We start from the raw sequence: 24,048 nt of genomic DNA, 5'->3' as shown, positions 1-24,048 counted from the left end.
TCTACCCCCTCTCTCCCTATCTCACTCTCTCTCTCTCTCGCGCTCTCTCTCTCTCTCTACCCCCACTCTCTCCCTGTCTCTCTCTCTACCTCCCCTCTCCCTATCTCTCTCTCTCTACCCCCTCTCTCCTATCTATCTCTCTCTACCCCCTCTCTCCCTATCTGTCTCTCTCTCTACCCCCTCTCTCCCTATCTGTCTCTCTCTCTACCCCCCTCTCTCCCTATCTGTCTCTCTCTCTCTCTACCCCCCTCTCTATATCTCTCTCTCTCTCTACCCCCCCTCTCTCCCTATCTGTCTCTCTCTCTCTCTACCCCCCTGTCTCCCTATCTGTCTGTCTCTCTCTACCCCCCTCTCCTGTCTCTCTCTCTCTCTCCCCCCACTCTCTCCCTATCTGTCTCTCTCTCTACCCCCTCTCTCTCTCTATCTGTCTCTCTCTATCTGTCTCTCTCTCTCTCTATCTCTCTCTCTCTCTACCCCCCCTCTCTCCCTATCTCTCTCTCTCTACCCCCTCTCTCCCTATCTCTCTCTCTACCCCCACTCTCTCTTCCTATCTGTCTCTCTCTCTCTACCCCCCTCTCTCTATCTGTCTCTCTCTACACCCCCTCTCTCTATCTGTATCTCTCTCTACCCCCTCTCTCTCTATCTCTCTCTCTACCCCCTCTCTCTCTATCTCTCTCTCTCTCTACCCCCACTCTCTCCCTATCTGTCTCTCTCTCTATCCCCCTCTCTCCCTATCTCTCTCCCTATCTGTCTCTCTCTCTCTACCCCCCACTCTCTCCTATCTGTCTCTCTCTCTACCCCCCTCTCTCCCCATCTCTCTCTCTCTCTCTCTCCCCCCTCTCTCTCCCTATCTGTCTCTCTCTCTCTACCCCCTCCCTCTCCCTATCTGTCTCTCTCTCTCTACCCCCTCTCTCTCTATCTGTCTCTCTCTACCCCCCTCTCTCCTCTCTCTCTCTCCTCTCTACCCCACATCTGTCTCTCTCTCTCTACCCCCTCTCTCTATCTGTCTCTCTCTCTACCCCCTCTCTCCCTATCTCTCTGTCTCTCTCTACCCCCAATCTCTCCCTATCTGTCTCTCTCTCTACCCCCCTCTCTCCCTATCTCACTCTCTCTCTCTCTCTCTCTCTCTCTCTCTACCCCCCCACTCTCTCCCCTATCTGTCTCTCTCTCTACCCCCCTCTCTCCCTATCTCTCTCTCTCTACCCCCTCTCTCCCTATCTGTCTCTCTCTCTACCCCCTCTCTCCCTATCTGTCTCTCTCTCTCTCTACCCCCCTCTCTATATCTCTCTCTCTCTCCCCCCCTCTCTCCCTATCTGTCTCTCTCTCTCTACCCCCACTCTCTCCCTATCTGTCTCTCTCTCTATCCCCCTCTCTCCCTATCTCTCTCCCTATCTGTCTCTCTCTCTCCCCCCACTCTCTCCCTATCTGTCTCTCTCTCTACCCCCTCTCTCCCCATCTCTCTCTCTCTCTCTCTCTCTCTACCCCCACTCTCTCCCTATCTGTCTCTCTCTCTCTACCCCCTCTCTCTCTCTCCCTATCTGTCTCTCTCTCTCTACCCCCCTCTCTCTATCTGTCTCTCTCTCTACCCCCTCTCTCTATCTCTCTCTCTCTACCCCCCACTCTCTCCCTATCTGTCTCTCTCTCTACCCCCTCTCTCTATCTGTCTCTCTCTCTACCCCCCTCTCCCTCTCTCTCTCTCTCTCTCTACCCCCACATCTGTCTCTCTCTCTCTACCCCCTCTCTCCATCTGTCTCTCTCTATCTGTCTCTCTCTCTCTCCTCTCTCCCCCACTCTCTCCCTATCTGTCTCTCTCTCTACCCCCCTCTCTCCCTATCTCACTCTCTCTCTCTCTCGCTCTCTCTCTCTCTCTACCCCCACTCTCTCCCTATCTGTCTCTCTCTCTACCGCCCCTCTCTCCCTATCTGTCTCTCTCTCTACCCCCTCTCTCTCCCTATCTCTCTCTCTCTACCCCCTCTCTCCATATCTGTCTCTCTGTCTACCCCCCTCTCTCCCTATCTGTCTCTCTCTCTACCCCCCCTCTCTCCCTATCTCTCTCTCTCCATGTCTACTCTCTGTCACACCATCCTTGTTTAGCTCCACAGCAGCAGACAACAGAGGACACTGGGGTTGTTAATATACTCTGGGACAACAAGGGAGACTTGGCCTGGTTCTAGTTTGTGTGTGTGCGTGTGTTTGTGTGTTTGTGTGCATGCGTGCGTGCGTGTGTGTGCGTGCGTGTGTGCGTGTGTGTATGCGTGAGTGTGTGCGTGCGCGCGTGCGTGCGTGTGCGTGTTCAGTTCAAGAGCAAGTTGTATTGTCAAATGCACAAGTACAGTGAAATGCTTGGCTTGAAGGCTCTAACCAGCAGAGCAGTAATACAAATCAAACTAGTACAGTTTAGCTATAATAGTGTAACTAATAAAACTATGAATAATAAAGAACAAGAAATAAGAGAGGAAGCTATCAACAGGGTCAGTTCTATATCCAGGGTCAGTTCTTTCTCCAGGGTCTGTTCTATAAACAGGGTCTGTTCTACAAACAGGGTCAGTTCTATAAACAGGGTCAGTTCTACAAACAGGGTCAGTTCTATAAACAGGGTCAGTTCTCTACATATATTTATTTCCCTCCTATTCTCACCCCAACACTACAAGGTGTCTGACTGAATGTTTTCCTGCTCCTACCTGCTCCAAGGTGACTGACTGTCTACCTGCTCCTACCTGCTCCAAGGTGACTGACTGTCTACCTGCTCCTACCTGCTCCAAGGTGACTGACTGTCTACCTGCTCCAAGGTGACTGACTGTCTACCTGCTCCAAGGTGACTGACTGTCTGTCTACCTGCTTCAAGGTGAGCTGTCTAGTGGTTAGAGCGTTGGGTCCAGTAACCGAAAGGTTGCTGGATCGAATCCCCGAACTGACAAGGTAAAAATCTGTCGTTCTGGCCCTGAACAAGGCATTTAACCCACTGTTCCTAGGCCGTCATTGTAAATAAGAATGTGTTCTTAACTGATTTGCCTAGTAAAATAAAGGTAAAATAAAAAATACAAAAATCAGCTCATCATCATACTCACTTGTTGTAAATCCAGCCCTCCCTGGGACACATGGAAGAGAGGATGTGATCCGTACTCAGATGTCTCAAACACCTTCAAGCACAGAGACAGACAGACAGACCAGGGGTCAGACTTGGTACAGTCCAAACTGTAGGATGTTACAGACATCAACAACCTGCCCCCCCCCCCCCCCCCCCCTATATAACTAAGTAAAGACGCCAAGGGTCAGGGGTAGTAAATGTACTAAACAACCCGACTCAAGGTACGCTGTCCAGTGTCCCTACAGTATCATTCTCATCCTCTTTCCTCATCAACGTCAGAGATTTAACATCAAATAGATCAACGTTTAGCAGGAACATTTAACTGATCTTAAAAAGGTCATTTGTGTGATTCCGTTACCACATTGATATAGGGATTCACAGTCGCGAGCATCAACGAAGGCGTATGTCCCAAATGGCACCCTATTCCGTTAACGATAGGTTTATGTCCTAAATAGCACCCTATTCCATTACCGCATTGATATAGGGAATCACAGTCGCGAGCATCAACGAAGGTGTATGTCCCAAATGGCACCATATTCCCTATCTAGTGCACTACTTTCAACAAGGGCCCATAGGACTCTGGCCAAAAGTAGTGCACTATGTAGGGAATAGGGTGCCATTTGGGACGGGGCTGCATATCCACTTTAATGTATTTTCTGCTCTGGAATTGCAGCTCTTGAACCCAGGCAGAAAATGATGAATATTCATGAAGATCTTTGATCTTGATATTATTGTATGCTGCACGCAACCGTGTCTACGTGTGTGTGTGTGTGTGTGTGTGTGTGTGTGTGTGTGTGTGTGTGTGTGTGTGTGTGTGTGTGTGTGTGAGATAAGGGTGGGTTTGGCCTGGTTAGGCCGTCATTGTAAATAAGAATATGTTCCTGACTGACTTGCCTAGTTAAATAAAGTTTAAAATAAAAAATGTAAAAATTCCAGTGAATGAATACAGACTAGGGTTGAATATGTGATCCCGAAATTTGAAATACTTGGGTTTAGGACTATTCTCTTGTTAATCGCACCTGAAGTACTTCAAATATATACAATCAATATTGCAACCTGGTGCGGAGACCCGAGGAGTTCAGCTGGATATTGTGAGTTGGTCCCCCCGGGTATAGAAATACAAAATCCCTAGAGTATTAAAATAAAATCTCCATTCAGGTCAAGGATGTCATAACGAGTGGACTGGCGGACATTTTGAGTTTGTCCCCCCCCCCCCCCCCCCTCGTGTAGGTCTGATTCTCTCACCTGTTACTGTATGTGATGTTAAGGTTGATGTGACGCTATGCTTTTCTATGTTGTGTTATGTTACGGGGTTTCTCATGTATGTCTGTTTGTGTGTGTGTGTGTGTGTGTGTGTGTGTGTGTGTGTGTGTGCGCGTGTGCGCGTGCGTGCGTGCGTGCGTGCGTGCGTGTCTGTGTCTGTGTGTGTGTGTGTGTGTGTGTGTGTGTGTGCGTGCGTGCGTGCGTGCGTGCGTGCGTGCGTGCGTGCGTGCGTGCGTGTCTGTGTCTGTGTGTGTGTGTGTGTGTGTGTGTGTGTGTGTGTGTGTGTGTGTGCGTGCGTGCGTGCGTGTCTGTGTCTGTGTGTGCGTGCGTGCGTGCGTGCGTGCGTGCGTGCCTGTGTCTGTGTCTGTGTGCGTGCGTGCGTGCGTGCGTGCGTGCGTGCGTGCGTGCGTGTCTGTGTCTGTGTGTGTGTGTGTGTGTGTCCTCACCTGGTTGCCGGCGATCATGACTGTTCCTGGGGAGGGGCCGGGTCGATACGGAATAGTGGCTCCTTTCGGAGGTGACTAGATACAAGACCACCAAAATTAAAACAGTATTAAACTCAAGGTAGTAAAACATCACAGCACAATTGAGGACATAAAAAAACAAAACACCAAATCAAATATAGTTGACAGATAGACAAACAGACATGACATCAGAGGGCACCATCAGACTAACTATTGAAATAGCCTACCCCTCGAAGTTTGCACTTGTGTTTAAAAAACAACAACATGTACACAAAGTGGCCAGTTTATTAGGTACACCACCCCGTTCATCAACATGATTCGCTTCTACAGACAGTGAGTTACGTGGCCGTGGCTTGTTATATGAAGCAGGCTGACAGGCATCGAGGCATTCAGTTACTGTTCATTTGAACATTAGAATGGGCCCAAAAAAATATATAGTTTTGTTTTTTGTAAACAATAAAAATTGCTAAGGTGTCCGTCTTTAAATGAATTATGACCTTCCATCTCTTACCATGGTAATGACGTGCTGTTTAAAACCATGAGACAAATAAAACAACACTGATATCTGCTAAACTTTCGGGATGAAGTGTTTGAGAACGCAGCCGGGTGTTTGAGAACCTAGCCGGGTGTTTGAGAACGCAGCCGAGTGTTTGAGAACGCAGCCGGGTGTTTGAGAACGCAGCCGAGTGTTTGAGAACGCAGCCGGGTGTTTGAGAACGCAGCCGAGTGTTTGAGAACGCAGCAGGGTGTTTGAGAACGCAGCCGAGTGTTTGAGAACGCAGCCGAGTGTTTGAGAACCTAGCCGGGTGTTTGAGAACGCAGCCGAGTGTTTGAGAACGCAGCCGAGTGTTTGAGAACGCAGCCGAGTGTTTGAGAACGCAGCCGAGTGTTTGAGAACCTAGCCGGGTGTTTGAGAACGCAGCGACCCAAGGAAACGACTCCGAAAAAGAGGGAAACGAGGCGGTGTTCTGGTCAGACTCCGAAAAAGGGCACATCGCGCACCACTCCCCAGCATTCTTCTTGCCAAAGTCCAGTCTCTTGACAACAAGGTTGACGAAATCCGAGCAAGGGTAGCATTCCAGAGGGACATCAGAGACTGCAACGTTCTCTGCTTCACAGAAACATGGCTTATTGGGAAGACGCTATCCGATGCGGTGCAGCCAACGGGTTTCTCCACGCATCGCGCCGACAGAAACAAACATCTTTCTGGTAAGAAGAGTGGCGGGGGCGTATGCCTCATGACTAACGAGACATGGTGTGATGAAGGAAACATACAGGAACTCAAATCCTTCTGTTCACCTGATTTAGAATTCCTCACAATCAAATGTAGACCGCATTATCTTCCAAGAGAATTCTCCTCGATTATAATCACAGCCGTATATATCCCCCCCAAGCAGACACATCGATGGCTCTGAACGAACTTTATTTAACTCTTTGCAAACTGGAAACCATTTATCCGGAGGCTGCATTCATTGTAGCTGGGGATTTTAACAAAGCTAATCTGAAAACAAGACTCCCTAAATTTTACCAGCATATCGATTGCGCAACCAGGGGTGGTAAAACCTTGGATCATTGTTACTCTAACTTCCGCGACGCATATAAGGCCCTGCCCCGCCCCTTTCGGAAAAGCTGACCACGACTCCATTTTGCTGATCCCTGCCTACAGGCAGAAACTAAAACAAGAGGCTCCCACGCTGAGGTCTGTCCAACGCTGGTCAGACCAAGCTGACTCCACACTCCAAGACTGCTTCCATCACGTGGACTGGGACATGTTTCGTATTGCGTCAGATGGAAATATTGACGAATACGCTGATTCGATGTGCGAGTTCATTAGAACGTGCGTCGAAGATGTCGTTCCCATAGCAACGATAAAAACATTCCCAAACCAGAAACCGTGGATTGATGGCAGCATTCGCGTGAAACTGAAAGCGCGAACCACTGCTTTTAATCAGGGCAAGGTGTCTGGTAATACGTCCGAATATAAACAATGCAGCTATTCCCTCCGCAAGGCTATTAAACAAGCTAAGCGTCAGTACAGAGACAAAGTGGAATCTCAATTCAATGGCTCAGACACAAGAGGCATGTGGCAGGGTCTACAGTCAATCACGGACTACAAGAAGAAACCCAGCCCAGTCACGGACCAGGATGTCTTGCTCCCAGGCAGACTAAATAACTTTTTTGCCCGCTTTGAGGACAATACAGTGCCACTGACACGGCCTGCAACGAAAACATGCGGTCTCTCCTTCACTGCAGCCGAGGTTAGTAAGACATTTAAACATGTTAACCCTCGCAAGGCTGCAGGCCCAGACGGCATCCCCAGCCGCGCCCTCAGAGCATGCGCAGACCAGCTGGCCGGTGTGTTTATGGACATATTCAATCAATCCCTATACCAGTCTGCTGTTCCCACATGCTTCAAGAGGGCCACCATTGTTCCTGTTCCCAAGAAAGCTAAGGTAACTGAGCTAAAAGACTACCGCCCCGTAGCACTCACTTCCGTCATCATGAAGTGCTTTGAGAGACTAGTCAAGGACCATATCACCTCCACCCTACCTGACACCCTAGACCCACTCCAATTTGCTTACCGCCCAAATAGGTCCACAGACGATGCAATCTCAACCACACTGCACACTGCCCTAACCCACCTGGACAAGAGGAATACCTATGTGAGAATGCTGTTCATCGACTACAGCTCGGCATTCAACACCATAGTACCCTCCAAGCTCGTCATCAAGCTCGAGACCCTGGGTCTCGACCCCGCCCCTGTGCAACTGGGTACTGGACTTCCTGACGGGCCGCCCCCAGGTGGTGAGGGTAGGCAACAACATCTCCTCCCCGCTGATCCTCAACACGGGGCCCCACAAGGGTGCGTTCTGAGCCCTCTCCTGTACTCCCTGTTCACCCACGACCGTGGCCATGCACGCTCCAACTCAATCATCAAGTTTATGGACGACACAACAGTGGTAGGCTTGATTACCAACAACGACGAGACGGCCTACAGGGAGGAGGTGAGGGCCCTCGGAGTGTGGTGTCAGGAAAATAACCTCACACTCAACGTCAACAAAACTAAGGAGATGATTGTGGACTTCAGGAAACAGCAGAGGGAACACCCCCCTATCCACATCGATGGATCAGTAGTGGAGAGTGTAGCAAGTTTTAAGTTCCTCGGCATACACATCACAGACAAACTGAATTGGTTCACTCACACTGACAGCGTCGTGAAGAAGGCGCAGCAGCGCCTCTTCAACCTCAGGAGGCTGAAGAAATTCGGCTTGTCACCAAAAGCACTCACAAACTTCTACAGATGCACAATCGAGAGCATCCTGGCGGGCTGTATCACCGCCTGGCACGGCAACTGCTCCGCCTCAACCATAAGGCTCTCAGAGGGTAGTGAGGTCTGCACAACGCATCACCGGGGGCAAACTACCTGCCCTCCAGGACACCTACACCACCCGATGTTACAGGAAGGCCATAAAGATCATCAAGGACATCAACCACCCGAACCACTGCCTGTTCACCCCGCTATCATCCAGAAGGCGAGGTCAGTACAGGTGCATCAAAGCTGGGACCGAGAGACTGAAAACAGCTTCTATCTCAAGGCCATCAGACTGTTAAACAGCCACCACTAACATTGAGTGGCTGCTGCCAACACACTGTCATTGACACTGACCCAACTCCAGCCACTTTAATAATGGGAATTGATGGGAAATGATGTAAATATATCACTAGCCACTTTAAACAATGCTACCTTATATAATGTTACTTACCCTACATTATTAATCTCATATGCATATGTATATACTGTACTCTAGATCATCGACTGCATTCTTATGTCACTAGCCACTTTAACTATGCCACTTTGTTTACTTTGTCTACATACTCATCTCATATGTATATACTGTACTCGATACCATCTACTGTATGCTGCTCTGTACCATCACTCATTCATATATCCTTATGTACATATTCCTTATCCCCTTACACTGTGTATAAGACAGTAGTTTTGGAATTGTTAGTTAGATTACTTGTTGGTTATCACTGCATTATCGGAACTAGAAGCACAAGCATTTCGCTACACTCGCATTAACATCTGCTAACCATGTGTATGTGACAAATACAATTTGATTCGATTTGATTTGATTTGAGAACACAGCAGAGTGTTTGAGAACCTAGCCGGGTGTTTGAGAACGCAGCCGGGTGTTTGAGAACGCAGCCGGGTGTTTGAGAACGCAGCAGAGTGTTTGAGAACCTAGCCGGGTGTTTGAGAACGCAGCAGAGTGTTTGAGAACCTAGCCGGGTGTTTGAGAACGCAGCCGGGTGTTTGAGAACGCAGCCGGGTGTTTGAGAACGCAGCCGGGTGTACAGTACCTCGAGAATGACAGTGCAGATGAGTTTAACACACTGGATGACGGCGTCTTGGGTTCCAGATATCGTCACTCCTCTCTCGGTGGAGTTGGGCAGAAGGTCCCAGCTACCTGTACTTGTGCCCGGTGGTCTGTTGAGTGAGAAAATACACAGGTCATTTATTTATCTGCTTTACAAGAGAAATGTTGTTTACCTTTCAATTCTGTCTCATATTTAAATTGCAAATAGACACAGACACTTTCTCAACTGTCTAAAAACAATTCTCCTCTCAAGTTCAAATGTGTTTGTGTGGTGTTCAAATAGTGGTTCAAATAGTGGTTCAAATAGTGGTTCAAATAGTGGTTCAACTACTGGTTCAAATGTTTCAAATAGTGGTTCGAATGGTTCGAATAGTGGTTCAAATGGTTCAAATAGTGGTTCAAATGGTTTGAATAGTGGTTCAAATGGTTCAAATAGTGGTTCAAATGGTTTGAATAGTGGTTCAAATGGTTTGAATAGTGGTTCAAATGGTTCAAATAGTGGTTCAAATGGTTCAAATGGTTCAAATGGTTTGAATAGTGGTTCAAATGGTTCAAATGGTTTGAATAGTGGTTCAAATGGTTAAAATAGTGGTTCAAATGGTTTGAAAAGTGGTTCAAATGGTTTGAATAGTGGTTCAAATGGTTCAAATGGTTCAAATGGTTCAAGGAGTTTATTTCCCTTTTGCAGGTATTAAAAGTCATGTCATGTTTTGCTGGAGATGTCTGTGTCTCCTCTAACCACTAGGCTATCTGCCTCCTCTAACCACTAGGCTATCTGCCTCCTCTAACCACTAGGCTATCTGCCTCCTCTAACCACTAGGCTATCTGCCTCCTCTAACCACTAGACTATCTGCCTCCTCTAACCACTAGGCTATCTGCCTCCTCTAACCACTAGGCTATCTGCCTCCTCTAACCACTAGGCTATCTGCCTCCTCTAACCACTAGGCTATCTGCCTCCTCTAACCACTCGGCTATCTGCCTCCTCTAACCACTCGGCTATCTGCCTCCTCTAACCACTGGCTATCTGCCTCCTCTAACCACTAGGCTATCTGCCTCCTCTAACCACTGGCTATGGAGAGGACAGATGTTGAAGAGAAACACTCACCTCTCTGATCTCCTTGATCTTGGAGCCGCCCTTCCCGATGAGAGAGCCACATTGGCTGGCAGGAATGACCAATCGTAGGGTGACGGGAGGCTTGCTGGTGACCGTGCCATTGGCTACCAGAGTTGAAAGGTCCTAGAGAGAACAAAGCTGATTGGTTGTAGAAGGCCTGTACTTTAAAGTTTTTAGTAATTGAGCAGAAACTCTTAGCCAGAGTGACTTGTTCTTAGTGTATTCAACTAAGGTAGGTAAAAAGAACCACATAGCACAGTGACCCTACAAGGTCAAGATGAGGGGTCGTTCCCCCACCTTTATTTAACCAGGTAGGCTAGTTGAGAACAAGTTCTCATTTGCAACTGCGACCTGGCCAAGATAAAGCATAGCAGTGTGAACAGACAACAACACAGAGTTACACATGGAGTAAACAATTAACAAGTCAATAACACAGTAGAAAAAAAAGAGAGTCTATATACATTGTGTGCAAAAGGCATGAGGAGGTAGGCAAATAATTACAATTTAGAAGATTAACACTGGAGTGATAAATGATCAGATGGTCATGTACAGGTAGAGATATTGGTGTGCAAAAGAGCAGAAAAGTAAATAAATAGAAACGGTATGGGGATGAGGTATGTGAAAATGGGTGGGCTATTTACCGATGGACTATGTACAGCTGCAGCGATCGGTTAGCTGCTCAGATAGCTGATGTTTAAAGTTGGTGAGGGAGATAAAAGTCTCCAACTTCAGCGATTTTTGCAATTAGTTCCAGTCAGTAATGTAAATATACCATTCCTATACTCGTATAAACACCACCTGTAACATTGAGAGTTTAATTCGCACGTCAATGGTTCTGGATCCTGCCAGTCAAGAGGAAGAAAGGCTGATGGAACAGAACTGTGCCAACCTGTCTGTTGTCTTCCTGTTAGATTACAGAATGTTAGAGATTCTAGAATGTTAGATTACAGAATGTTAGAGATTCTAGAATGCTAGATTACAGAATGTTAGAGATTCTAGAATGTTAGATTACAGAATGTTAAGAGATTCTAGAATGTTAGATTACAGAATGTTAGAGATTCTAGAATGTTAGATTACAGAATGTTAGAGATTCTAGAATGTTAGATTACAGAATGTTAGAGATTCTAGAATGTTAGATTACAGAATGTTAGATATTCTAGAATGTTAGATTACAGAATGTTAGAGATTCTAGAATGTTAGATTACAGAATGTTAGAGATTCTAGAATGTTAGATTACAGAATGTTAGTGATTCTTCCTTCCATTCTTATGTAGATTCCAGACAATATTTACACTGCTGGTCAAATATATTCACTTTTCAGAAACACCATTCTCTTTCTCTTAAGAGGGTGACTTGTGGATGAGGATATTCCTGGTCATCCCATGTGACCTGAACAATGAAAACTGTAGGGCTTGTATTCACGACTTTCCCTTTGCACAAGCCCCACATCATCACATTTGTATTATTTAACCAGGCAAAGCAGTTCAGAACAAATTCTTATTTACACAATGAGGAACAGGAACAGTGGGTTAACTACCTTATTCAGGGGCAAAACAACAGATTTTTACCTTGTCAGCTCGGGGATTCAACCTAGCAACCTTTCAGTTACTGGCCTCAACGCTCTAACCACTAGGCTACCTGCCTCTAACCAATTGGCTACCCGCCTCTCTAATCACTAGGCTACCTGCCTCTCTAACCACTAGACCACCTGCCTATAACCACTAGGCTACCTGCCTCTCTAACCACTAGGCTACCTGCCTCTCTAACCACTAGGCTACCTGCTCTAACCACTAGGCTACCTGCTCTAACCACTAGAGGTCCAAGGATTTATGTCCACTAGTTAGACCTAGACCTCTCTATTTCACACACACACACACACACACACACACACACACACACACACACACACACACACACACACACACACACACACAATCTCCTTAATTAAGCTATAGGTAATAAATATCATCCAAAATCATAGCCCCAATCAATTACCTGTAGCATTGCACCAATCAATTAGCCGTAGCATTGCACTAATCAATTAGCCGTAGCATTGCACTAATCAATTAGCCGTAGCATTGCACTAATCAATTAGCCGTAGCATTGAACCAATCAATTAGCCGTAGCATTGCACTAATCAATTAGCCGTAGCATTGCGCTAATCAATTACCTGTAGCATTGCACTAATCAATTAGCCGTAGCATTGCACCAATCAATTAGCCGTAGCATTGCACTAATCAATTAGCCGTAGCATTGCACTAATCAATTAGCCGTAGCATTGCACCAATCAATTAGCTGTAGCATTGCACTAATCAATTAGCCGTAGCATTGCACCAATCAATTAGCTGTAGCATTGCGCTAATCAATTAGCTGTAGCATTGCGCTAATCAATTAGCCGTAGCAGGTCTCTAGTAGCGTTTGAAATGTAAATAGCATGGGCTGTCCAGCCGCCCATCACATCAGTTTAGAGGCTACGTGACCTGAATCCGTACTATGCTTCCTTGACTCAAACCTATAGTCTCCCCTGCGTCTTCTCAACGTAATGCACACAATGATTATGTATTTCTCTCCAAATAGAACGTGTGTATAAATGATCAAGGGGTTTGGCGTTTGGAAGGATCGTTTTAGTATTCTTTCAGCGCTAACTCCTAAATCTCTTGAGCACCGCTTGGAATGGATGGGAGAGAAAATATACGTTTTTATTCAAAATAACCTGGAGATGAATATCCTTATGCAAACGAGGCAGTGACTTCCTGTCTCTCTATCTTAATCTCTCTTAATGTATTTTTCTCTCTTTCTCTCCCCTCCCCCTCTCTCTGTATCTCTCCCCCTCGCTCTCTCCCCTCCCTCCCTCTCTGTATCTCTCCCCTCCCTCTCCCTCCCTCTCCTCTCTGTATCTCCTCCCTCTCTCCCTCCCCTCTCTCTGTATCTCTCCCCTCTCTCTCTGTATCTCTCTCCCTCCCTCTCCCTCCCTCCTCTCTCTCTCTGTATCTCTCCCCCTCCCTCTCTCTCTCCCCCTCGCTCTCCCTCCTCTGTATCTCTCCCCTCCCTCTCTCCCTCCTCTCTCTGTATCTCTCCCCCTCCCTCTCCTCTCCCTCCCCTCTCTCTGTATCTCTCTCTCTCTCCCTCTCTCTCTCTCTGTCTCCCTCCCTCTCTCTCTCTCTCTCTCTCTCCCCTCCCTCTCTCTCTCTCTCCCTCTCTCTCTCCCTCCTCTCCCTCTCTCCCTCTCTCTCTCTGTAGCTCTCCTCCCTCCTCTCTCTCTCTCCTCTCTCTCCTCCCCTCTCTCTCTCCCCTCCCTCTCTGTATCTCTCTCCTCCCTCCCTCTCTCTCTCCTCTCCCTCCGTATCTCTCTCTCCCTCTCTCTCTGTATCTCTCCCCTCCCCTCTCTCCCTCTCTCTCTGTATCTCTCTCCCTCTCTCTGTATCTCTCCCTCTCCTCTCTCCCTCTCTCTGTATCTCTCTCCCTCTCTGTATCTTTCTCTCTGTATCTCCCTCTCTCTCGCTCTCTCCCTCTCCCTCCTCTCTGTCTCTCTCCCCTCTCTCTCTCCCCCTCTCTCTCTCTCTCTCTCTGTATCTCCCCCCCTCTCTCCCTCCCCCTCTCTCTCTCCCCTCTCTCTCTGTATCTCTCTCCTCCCCTCTCCCTCCCTCTCTCTCTGTATCTCTCCCCTCCCTCTCCCTCCCTCCCTCCCCTCCCTCCCTCTGTATCTCTCCCCTCCTCCTCTCTCTCTCTCTCTGTATCTCTCCCTCCCTCCTCTCCCTCCCTCTCTCCCTGTATCTCTCCCTCTCTGTATCTCTCTCCTCTCTCTCTCTCTCCCCCTCCCTCCTCTCTCTCCCCTCTCTCTGTATCTCTCTCCCTCTCTCTCCCTCTCTCTCTCCCTCTCTCTCTCTCTCTCTCTCCCTCCTCTCTCTCTCTCTCTCTCCCCCCTCTCTCTCTCTCTTTCTCTGTCCCTCTCTCCCCCCTCTCTCTCTCCCTCCTCTCCTCCCCCTCTCTCTCTGTATCTCTCCCTCCTCTCTATCTCTCTCTCTCCCTCTGTCTCTCCCCTCCCTCTCTGTATCTCTCTCCCTCTCTCTGTATCCCTCTCTCTCTCTCCCACTCTCTCTCTGTATCTCTCTCTCTCTCTGTATCTCTCTCCCCTCTCTCTCTCTCTCTCCCTTCTCTCTCTGTCTGTATCTCTCTCTCTGTATCTCTCTCCCATAACTATCTCTCCCCTCACCTCTCTCTCTCTCCCACTCTGTATAGCTCTCTCTGTATCTCTCTCCCCCTCCTCTCTCTCTCTCCCTCTCTCTCTGTATCTCTCTCTCTCTCTCCCTCTCTCCTCTGTATCTCTCTCCCCTCCCTCTCTCTCTCTCTCTGTATCTCTCTCCCTCCCTCTCTCCTCCTCTCTCTCTGTATCCTCCCCTCCCTCTCTCTGTATCTCTCCTCCCTCTCTCTGTCTCCCCTCCTCTCTCTCTCTTCCCATCCTCCCTATCTCCCTCCCCTTTGTCTCTCCTTCCCTCCCTCCTCTCTCTCCCCCTCTCCCCCTCTCTCTCCTTCCCTCCTCTCCTCTCCCCTCTTTCCTCTCTCTCTCTCTCCCCTCCCTCCTCTCTCTCCCCTCTCTCTCCTTCCCCCATCTCTCTCTCTCTCTCCGTTAGCTGGATTAGCTGTGCCTCTCTTTCTGTCTGGTTGATTGGTTGGGGACGGCCGGTTTCTCCTCATGTGGATCAGGCAGATTTAAATGTCACCTCCGAAGACTTAATTTAAAACTATGAAATACTCCCTTAATAGAACAGTATAATCCTCCCTAGTCAATCCAACACTCTAAATCACTGAACAAACCACAGGAAATAGCTACTTCCTTCTATAAGGGTCCTGCTACTCACTACCGTATATACTATGAGCCCGCTTTCTAAGTAGTTCTCTCTCTGTCTCTCTCTGTCTCTCTCTCTGTCTCTCTCTCTGTCTCTCTCTGTCTCTCTCTGTCTCTCTCTGTCTCTCCGTGTGTGTCTCTCTCTCTCTGTCTCTCTCTGTCTCTCTGTGAGTATCTCTCTCTCTGTCTCTCCGTGTCTCTCTCTCTCTCTCTCTCTCTCTGTCTCTTTCTAAGTAGTTCTCTCTCTGTGTCTGTCTCTCTCTCTGTCTCTCTCTCTCTCTCTGTCTCTCGGTCTCTCATCTTGTGTGTCCCTCTCTCATCTTTTTAAGTGGGAGAACTTGCACAATTGGTGGCTGACTAAATAATGTTTTGCCCCACTGTATATATATATATATATATATATATATATATATATATATATATATATATATATATAAGCAATAAGGCTCGAGGGGGTGTGGTATACGGCTACGGGCTGTTCTTACCCACAATGCATCACGTAGTGCCTGGATACAGCCCTTAGCCATGGTATATTGGCCATATATCACAAATCCAAGAGGTACCTTATTGCTATTATAAACTGGTTACAACCAGCATTCAGGGCTACTAACTACCCAGTTTATATATATTTATATATATATATATATTTATAGAGAGATATTGTTTAGTACAAATCTCTTTTTGTAACAGTAGGAAAAACAAAGAGCAACACAGTGTGTCCTCAGAGGATGAACAGTCATTGAATTATGTGTGTGTTTCTTTCTGTTCTCTGTGTCTTTAAGAGGAACAATACTATTACTCATTGCTGGTTTATTTTTATTTTTTTTGGGGGGGGGGGGGGTCAGACTACCATGTGATGACTTGTTATTGTTCATTGTAAAACCAGAAAAGAGACATAGCTGACCCACCAGCTGACCAACTGAATGAGGCTCCTTGTAACTTTCTCCTTTTTTTTTTCAGTAGCGAGTTCTACATCACACTAAAACGTGCTCTTTATCACACTCATGTGTTGTACATCACGTGACTGGGCGGAGCTCCAGGACCACCCCTAGTGTTACTATGGGAACTCTGTCTTCACTGTGAAGGGAGGAGTCAACAGAGGGACTGTGAGAGGAGATGTCTATAAGCCTGTATGTGTGACAGAAAGAGTGAGATATACACACACACACACTAGTCCTGCTGCTCAGCCTGCCTGCACGCTCTCGCTCTCTCTCCCCTGACTTGTTTCAAATAACAGCTGCCCGCCAAAACCGGTCTGATGTGTCAGACTTGCCCTCAGCAGCGATGCGATGACGCCATCAATGCAAAAATATGCGCCGAATCAAAACCTCCACATCTCAAGGACAAACCAGGATAAACCAGACCATTTCTTTTTTTTTTTTTTACAGAAAAAGAGAGATTGCTGCACAATAGTTTCCCAGACAACGACAGAACACTGAAGGCTTCGCACTTCCTCTCTCACGTAACATTCTCCTTTCTCTATAGCTGGTCGTGCCCTTAGTCGCGGATGCTTGCCGAGAGGTGTTAGGCCCACGGCTGCTACTAAGATCAGTGAAATCCTGATTTCCGATGGACACAATATTGTCACGCATAGAATCCAGCATACAGCAGATGATATTGACTCACATGCAGGTTTTAGACAGAGCCCGCACATCAAATTGGTTTTACAATCCAATTAGACGAGACGACTGACATTTCACATGCCGCTTCTTGTATATATTTGTTACATATACGAAGAATTTATATGATGCAAAGAGTTACCTCGGAACTGCAGGTGAAATATTCCACTATTCCAAAATACCACGGCTAAGGGCTGTATCCAGGCACTACGTGATGCATTGTGGGTAAGAACGAGTACATAACGGGACATGAATTAGGATGGGTTCGTCCAATTGGCCTTACCGAAAAAAACGCTGCTCAACCTATCCATGCAGGGACACGTGCAAGTGTCAGCAAACGATAAATTGCCAATTTCAAGAAAGGCCTGTGCGTCTGGAGAGGTACGGTGGCACTTCAGCAGGTCAATTTGTGAAAAAAAAGAAGCAATATCTGTGCCTACTGATGTCCGTTCAGCTTGAGAAAGAGCTTGCTATTGCTATAATTAATTTTTAAAATAAAAACAATATGTTTCATTGTCCATAATGAAGCTTCACTACATGACCAAAAGTACGTTGACAGCCGTCAAAACAACTCATTCCCAAAATCATGGAATATGGAGTTGGTCCCCCTTTGTTGCTATATTAGCCTCCACTCTTCTGGGAAGGTTTTCCACTACATCCTCAATACTCAACTTGGGACCGGATCTAGAAAGGGGTCAATACGGACTTCCCAAAAATAATATATATGTTAATGTGTCAAATTAATTTGGGCACTAATGTTGGTCGATTAGGCCTGTTTCACAGTCGGCCTAATCCCAAAGGTGTTCAATGGCTTTGTGCAAGCCAGTCAAGTTCATTCACACAGATCTCGACAAACAATTTCTGGGCCTAACCCGAACCATGAAAAACAGCCCCAGACCAGTATTCCTCCTCCACCAAACTTTACAGTTGGCACTACGCATTCGGGTAGGTAGCGTTCTTCTGGCATCCGCCAAACCCAGATTCGTCCGTCGGACTGCCAGATGGTGAAGCGTGATTCATCACTCCAGCGAACATGTTTCCACTGCTCCAGAGTCCAATGGCGGCGAGCTTTACACCACTCCAGCCAACGCTTGGTATTGCGCGTGGTGATCTTAGGCTTGTGTGCGGCTGCTCAGCCATGGAAATCCATTTCATGAATCTCCAGACAAACAGTTCTGGTGCTGACGTTGCTTCCAGAAGGCAGTTTGGAACTCGGTAGTGAGTGTTGACAGATTATTTTTAAGCTTCAGCACTCGGCGTTCCAGTTCTGTGAGCTTGTGCGGCCTACCACTTTGCGGCTGAGGCGTTGTTGCTCCTAGATGTTTCCCACGTCAAAATAACAGCACTTACAGTTGACTGGGGCAGCTCAAGCAGGTCAGACATTTGACGAACTGACCTGTTGGAAAGGCGGCTTCCTGTGACGATGCCACGTTGAAAGTCTTCGATGTCACGATGCCACATTGAAAGCTCTTCAGTGAGGCCATTCTACTGCCAATGTTTGTTTATGGAGATCGCATGGCCGTGTGCTCACATGTATCCACCTGTTAGCAGCATGTGTGGCTGAAATAGCTGAATCCACTAATTTGAAGGGGTGTCCACATACTTTTGTATATAGTGTATTTATCAGAGTTATTATTGACCTCACAATAAGCCATATTTGAGTAATTGACATACATTACTATGAAGCGGCAGCTGCAGAGATGGACAGCTGAAAGTAGGCTAATTCGAGAATACCAAATTCCTTTAAACAGTCATTCATTTGAATTTAACATTTGAATTTAACTTGAGGATACTAACAACAAGAGGGCTTTCTTCCTATTCCAGAAATAAGTTAAAACCAGGGCTCGAATTGAGGGGGTATGTGAGGGTATATTGAGGGGGTATGTGAGGTATATTGAGGAGGTATGTGAGGGTATATTGAGGAGGTATGTGAGGGTATATTGAGGAGGTATGTGAGGGTATATTGAGGGGTATGTGAGGGTATTGAGGGGGTATGTGAGGGTATATTGAGGGGTATGTGAGGGTATATTGAGGGGGTATGTGAGGGTATATTGAGTCAGTCAGTCTCAACATCTCAACATCAACAGTGAAGAGGCGACTCCAGGATGCTGGCCTTCTAGGCAGAGATGCAAAGAAAAAGCCATATCTCAGACTGGCCAATAACAAGAAAAGATAAAGATGGGCAAAAGAACACAGTCAATGGTACTCTGGACAGAGGAACTCTGCCTAGAAGGCCAGCATCCTGGAGTTGACATTGAGACTGGTGTTTTGGTACTTTTTAATGAAGCTTCCAGTTGAGGACTTGTGAGGTGTCTGTTTCTCAAACTAGACACACTAATGTACTTGTCCTTTTGCTCAGTTGTGCACCGGGCCTCCCACTCCTCTTTATATTCTGGTTATAGCCAGTTTGTGCTGTTCTGTAAAGGGAGTAGTACACAGCGAGATCTTCACTTTCTTGGCAATTTCTCGCATGGACTAGCCTTAATTTCTCAGAACAATAATAGACTGACAAGTTTCAGAAGAAAGCCTGTAAGCCTGAGCCTGTAATCGAACCCACAAATGCTGATGGTCCAGATACTCAACTAGTCTAAAGAAGGCCAGTTGTATTGCTTCTTTAATCAGAACAGCAGTTTTCAGCTGTGCTAACATAATTACAAAAGGGTTTTCTAATGATCAATTAGCCTTTTAAAATGCTAAACTTGGATTAGCTAACACAACGTGCCATTGGCTAACACAACGTGCCATTAGCTAACACAATGTGCCATTGGAACACAGGAGTGATGGTTACTGGTAATGGGCCTCTGTACACCTACGTAGATATTCCATTAAAAATCAGCCGTTTCCTGCGAAAATAGTCATATACAACATTAACAATATCTACCCTGTGTTTCTGATCAATTTGATGTTATTTTAATGGACAATAACATTTTTGTTTTTCTTTCAAAAACAAGGACATTTCTAAGTGACCCCAAACTTTTGAACGGTAGTGTGAATTTTTTTTTTAAACTTAGAAATAAATAATAATGAAATTAAAAATGCCTTATTAGGCATTGAATTCCCCTCCTGGCTGCTTATAAAATAAAGAACCGTTTCTAAAACTTCATAACTAATGCTCTGGTCTGTACTAGGTGAGGGTTAACTTCATAACTAATGCTCTGGTCTGTACTAGGTGAGGGTTAACTTCATAACTAATGCTCTGGTCTGTACTAGGGGTGAGGGTTAACTTCATAACTAATGCTCTGGTCTGTACTAGGGTGAGGGTTAACTTCATAACTAATGCTCTGGTCTGTACTAGGGGTGAGGGGTTAACTTCATAACTAATGCTCTGGTCTGTACTAGGGTGGTGAGGGTTAACTTCATAACTAATGCTCTGGTCTGTACTAGGGGTGAGAGGGTTAACTTCATAACTAATGCTCTGGTCTGTACTAGGGGTGAGGGTTAACTAATAACTAATCACTAGGGGTGAGGTTAACTAATGCTCTGGTCTGTACTAGGGGTGAGGGGTTAATCATGCACCCTAATGCTCTGGTCTGTACTTAGGGTGAGGGGTTAACTTCATAACTAATGCTCTGGTCTGTAATTTAGGTATAAGCACCTTATAACTTAATGCTCTGGCTCTGTACTTAGGGTGAGGGGTTAACTTCATAACTAATGCTCTGGTCTGTACTAGGGTGAGGGGTTAATCATAACCAATGCTCTGTCTGTACTAGGTGAGGGGTTAACTTCATAACTAATGCTCTGGTCTGTACTAGGGTGAGGGGTTAACTTCATGGCCAATGCTCTGGGTCTGTATCTAGGGGTGAGGGTTAACTTCATAACTAATGCTCTGGTCTGTTCTAAGAGTGAGGGATAACTGCCTAGTCTAATGCTCTGGTCTGTACTAGGGTGAGGGGTTAACTCATGATCTAATGCTGCTATGGTCTGTACTAGGGGTGAGGGGTTAACTTCATAACTAATTCTTCAATCTGTACTAGGGGTGAGGGGTAAATGGTAGGCATGTTCTCTGCTATCCAATTCGTTTTAATTATTATTTTGTGTATAGGGAGGTCACTTGTTTCTTTTCCAAGTGTTCAGGGAGGAGGGTAAAACAATTTTCTTACTGAAGGGAGGGCCATCAATTTTCATTTCAGAGGGATTGAATTTTCTCCAGATATCCTCATTATAAATAATCAGTCAGCTCACTGTTCATGTCTATTGAATGGAATAGAGCAACATGCTCACTAATCATCCAGAGGTTTGAAAAGCAGGCAGAGACGATTAGACGAAAAAAGAGAAAGACAGAGACAGGACCCTTCCAGTTTGAGAGAGTGATCATGGTGAAGGCTCCCGAAGACACAGTCAGGTCCTGTAATGGTGATGATCCTCTGGCCACGAGCCTCTGAAATGTTGACACGGGCGCTGCTCTGTGATGGATGAATAGAGGGATGGAGGACAAGGAGAAGAGAGGAGAAGACAACTATCATTCCACTGGAGACGCAAACACGTGGTCCTTTTCAAGCTTCGTCCCCAATTTCAGTATTGAAGGCCTTTGTCTTTGTCTTGGAGAGCTAGCCGCCACTGAACAAACCACACAATCCGAGGATGGAGGAGGGTTGTTTCATTGAAGTGGTGGGAGGTGTGTATCTGTTGGCAGGTGGTGGGGTGGAGGAGAGCAGAGGGAGAATGGTGGGAGAGAGGGACAGCGGAGGGAGAACGGGGGAGTGGAGGGAGAAATGGGCAGGTGGAGGAGAATGGGAGAGGGAGGGAGAACGGGAGGGTGGAGGGAGAATCGAGAGTGGAGGGAGAATGGGGAGAGTGGAGGGAGAACGGGGAGTGGGAGGAGAATGGGGGGAGGGGAGGGAGAACGGGGGAGTGGAGGAGAATGGGGGAGAGTGGAGGAGAATGGGGAGAGCCGGAGGGAGAACGGGAGAGGTGGAGGGAGAATGGGGAGGGTGGAGGGAGAACGGGAGGGTGGAGGGAGAACGGGGAGGTGGAGGAGAATGGGGAGAGTGGAGGGAGAATGGGGAGGGTGGAGGGAGAATGGGAGAGGGAGGGAGACCGGGAGGGTGGAGGGAGAACGGGAGGGTGGAGGGAGAACGGGAGAGGGAGGGAGACCGAGGGAGAGTGGAGGGAGAATGGGAGAGGAAGGGAGAATGGGGAGGTGGAGGAGAACGGAGAGGGGAGGAGAACGGGAGGGTGGAGGAGAACGGGAGGGTGGAGGAGAATGGGGAGGTGGAGGAGAACGGGAGGGTGGAGGGAGAACGGGAGGTGGAGGAGAATGGGAGGTGAGGAGAGTGGGGAGAGTGGAGGGAGACTCGAGGGAGAGGAGGGAGAATGGGAGGGAGAACCAGGAGACAGAGGGGAGAATGAGGAGAGTGGAGGAGAACGGGGAGAGTGGGAGGGAGAACAGATGGAGAGGAGGGAGAAATGTAGGGAGAGTGGAGGAGAATGGGAGAGGGAGGGAGAGCTGGAGGGATAATGGGGAGAGGAGGAGAAGGAGGGAGAGCGAGGAGAACGAGGAGAACTGGGAGTGGAGGAGAACGGAGAGAGAATAGAGAGAGAGTGGAGGGAGAATGTAGGGAGAACGGGGGAGTGGAGGGAGAATGGGGAGGGTGGAGGGAGAATGGGGAGGGCGGAGGGAGAACGGGGAGTGGGAGGGAGAATGGGGAGGGCGGAGGGAGAACGGGGGGAGGAGGGAGATCCGGGAGAGCAGAGGGAGAATGGGAGAGTGAGGAGAACTGTGGGAGGAGGGGAGGGAGAACGGGGAGGGAGAGAATGGGAGAGTGGAGGGAGAATGGGAGAGTGAGAGACGGGAGTGGAGGAGAATGGGAGTGGAGGAATCCCTGGGGTAGAGAGAAATGGAGGAGAGTGGAGGGAGAATGGGGAGGTTGAGGAGAACGGGAGGGTGGAGGGAGAATGGGGGAGTGAGAGAATGGGGAGGGTGGAGGGAGAACGGGAGGGTGGGAGGGAGAACGGGAGGGTGGAGGGAGAACGGGAGGTGGAGGGAGAATGGGAGAGTGGAGGGAGACCGGAGGGAGAGTGGAGGAGAATGGGGAGAGTGAAGGGAGAATGGGAGGGTGGAGGGAGAACGGGGAGGGTGGAGGGAGAACGGGAGGGTGGAGGAGAATGGGGAGGGGTGGAGGAGAATGGGGAGAGTGGAGGGAGACCGGAGGGAGAGTGGAGGGAGAATGGAGGGAGAATGGAGGGAGAGCAGAGGAGAACAGGAGAGTGGAGGGAGAACGGGAGAGTGGAGGAGAACAGATGGAGGGAGGAGAATGTAGGGAGAAAGTGGAGGAGAATGTGGGGAGAGTGGAGGGAGAGCGGAGGGATAATGGGGAGAGTGGAGGAGAAAGGAGGGAGAGCGGAGGGAGAACGGAGGGAGAACGGGAGAGTGGAGGAGAATGGAGGGAGAACGGGGGAGGGAGGGAGAACCAGAGAGAAACAGATGGAGAGTGGAGGGAGAATGTAGGGAGAATGGGAGGCGGAGGGAGAATGGGGAGTGGAGGGAGAATGGGAGGCGGAGGAGAACGGGGGAGTGGAGGGAGAATGGGGGAGAGCAGAGGGAGAATGGGGAGAGCAGAGGGAGAACGGGAGGGTGGAGGAGAATGGGGAGAGTGGAGGAGAATGGGGAGAGGGAGGTTCGGGGAGGGTGGAGGGAGAATGGGGAGAGTGGAGAGAACGGGAGGTGGAGGAGACCCGGGAGGGTGGAGGGAGAATGGGGAGGTGGAGGGAGAATGGGAGAGTGAGGGAGACCGGAGGGAGTGGAGGAGAATGGAGGAGAACGGAGGGAGAGCAGAGGGAGAATGAGGAGAGAGGAGGGAGAAACGGGGAGAGTGGAGGGAGAACAGATGGAGAGTGGAGGGAGAATGTAGGGAGAGTGGAGGGAGAATGGGGAGAGTGGAGGGAGAGCGGAGGGATAATGGGGAGAGTGGAGGAGAAAGGAGGAGCGAAGGGAGATCGGAGGGAGAGTGGAGGGAGAACGGAGGGAGAGGGAGGGAGAGCTTGATGGAGAACGGAGGGAGAGTGGAGGAGAGCGGATGGAGAGCAGAGGGAGAATGGGGAGAGTGGAGGGAGAGCGGAGGGAGAGGAGGGAGAATGGGTGAGGAGTGGAGGGGCACTGGAGGGAGAGTGGAGGGAGAATGGGGAGAGTGGAGGGAGACCGGAGGGAGAGTGGAGTGAGAATGGGGAGAGTGGAGGGAGAACGGAGGGAGAATGGGGAGAGTGGAGGGAGAACGGAGGGAGAACGGGGAGAGGAGGGAGAATGGAGGAGAGGAGGGAGAGTAGAGGGAAAAAT

General features: G+C 48.2%; 1 pseudogene; it reads right to left on the bottom strand.

The window, feature by feature from the left end:
- LOC115120326 (poly(rC)-binding protein 4-like) overlaps positions 1–18,259 on the bottom strand; it is a 54,396-nt pseudogene extending 36,137 nt beyond the window's left edge.
- Positions 18,260–24,048: the final 5,789 nt, after the last annotated feature.

This window comes from Oncorhynchus nerka, unplaced genomic scaffold (genome assembly GCF_034236695.1).
Source record: "Oncorhynchus nerka isolate Pitt River unplaced genomic scaffold, Oner_Uvic_2.0 unplaced_scaffold_1551, whole genome shotgun sequence".
Classification (NCBI taxonomy): domain Eukaryota; kingdom Metazoa; phylum Chordata; class Actinopteri; order Salmoniformes; family Salmonidae; genus Oncorhynchus; species Oncorhynchus nerka.
Note: the sequence above shows the minus strand (reverse complement) of the source record. Positions and strands in the feature narration are given on the sequence as shown.